Below are 1,634 nucleotides of genomic sequence, written 5' to 3'. Positions count from 1 at the left end.
TATATATATATACACGTATAATAAACTTTGCCCTCAAATTTTCTTTGCATCCAAGAGAATGTTTGTGTGGTATCTCTAAAAAGCGATAGACTTTCATCACTCGATGTTACATATAGTAACTCAAGTTTATTTGCGCGCTGCATTAAATGACATGTATATGGCTCTCCTAGTGTATTATGTATGTTCTACTTATCCCACAAATCGTGCAGATGGATGATTTTTGCAGATAAGATAATGGCAGGTTGCTTAAAGAAACAATTGCTTTGTTCTTTCACCAAAATCTGACTTTATTTCATCTCCAGCTTGAATGTTTATTACTGTGCATTATTTCAGTTTTATTGTAGTTTGTAATGTAATTCAAAACTGCAGAACACAGTAAAAATAAAGAGAAAAAATCCTATAAAATATAAGTTGCATTAAAAATTAAAGAAAGTAGTATCCCTAATTATCACATCGTGAGAAAATACATAATTTTAATGTCATATATGTAGAAAATAATATGGTTACATTTGCATTTCTAAATTCCCAAGGTTACAGTATATCTAAAGTCAAAACTGTATTTTATATACCATAGTAAATGGTTAAAACCCTGTTTTTTTTCTGTCTCTGCCCTGTTGAGAAAGCTCCATTTACTTCCTGTCCTGAAGACTTAAAGTGCAACTATAGTGAAAACTTTTGGAACTTTGGAAATCTTCCAATGGGGACACTAGTTCTGGTGACCCTGCTGATCAGCAGGGGTTTCCCTCTCTTTGGACTGATTTCCTGTCACTTCCTGTTGTGGCTATCAGACAGAAAGTGAAGGAAAGTGTCCCCTGTGGGATACAGATGGCAAAATAGATGACAAGGGTTAAAACCCCCTTTAGGCCTCATGCACACACGAATCGGCCCGCACGTACAGCTCCGTGCACGGCCGAACCAAGCAGCTGCCGGGAAGGACAGGTGCTGCGTGTGATTAGTACGCAGCCCCCGTCCTTCTCTATGGGTCTACGCAGCCGTACGTCCCCCTATGCTGGCCCGCCCTGCACGTCCGCAGGCGTGCGGGTGTGCACATTCATACGCCGCCGGAATGGATCCTGTATGGGTCCCGGCCATAAAACCCGCACCCCTACGGACCTGCAGTTGAGGTGAGCGTAGGGGGCATACGGCTGCGTAGCCCCATAGAGAAGGACGGGGGCTGCGTAATCACACGCAGCACCTGTCCTTCCCAGGAGCTGCTGGAGTACGGCTATGCACGCAGCACGGAGCTGTACATGCGGGCTGATTCGTGTGTGAATGAGGCCTAACTCAATCCAAAACTAAAAAAAGGTTTTGGATTTAGTTCTCCTAATGAAGTTAAAATGAAGTTATTGGAAATCTCCTCTTAGAATAGGGGTGGGGAAACTTTGGCCCTCCAGCTGTATTGGAACAACACATCCCATCATACCTCTGCCTCTATGAGTTATGTCTGTGGCTGTCAGAGTCTTGCAATGGCCAGTGAGTTGAATTACTAGTTACACAACAGCTGGAGGGCCGGAGTTTGCCTACCCTTGTCTTAGACAGTTGCCACAGAAACAGGTGTCCCCATTGAGAGATTTGTCTTTATTGCAGTTCCAATGCCAACACATTTTGATAGGAGGAAGTAAACCTCTTGCTGG

This window comes from Nanorana parkeri, unplaced genomic scaffold (genome assembly GCF_000935625.1).
Source record: "Nanorana parkeri isolate BGI_ZX_2015 unplaced genomic scaffold, ASM93562v1 scaffold138, whole genome shotgun sequence".
Classification (NCBI taxonomy): domain Eukaryota; kingdom Metazoa; phylum Chordata; class Amphibia; order Anura; family Dicroglossidae; genus Nanorana; species Nanorana parkeri.
This window is presented reverse-complemented; position numbering follows the sequence as displayed.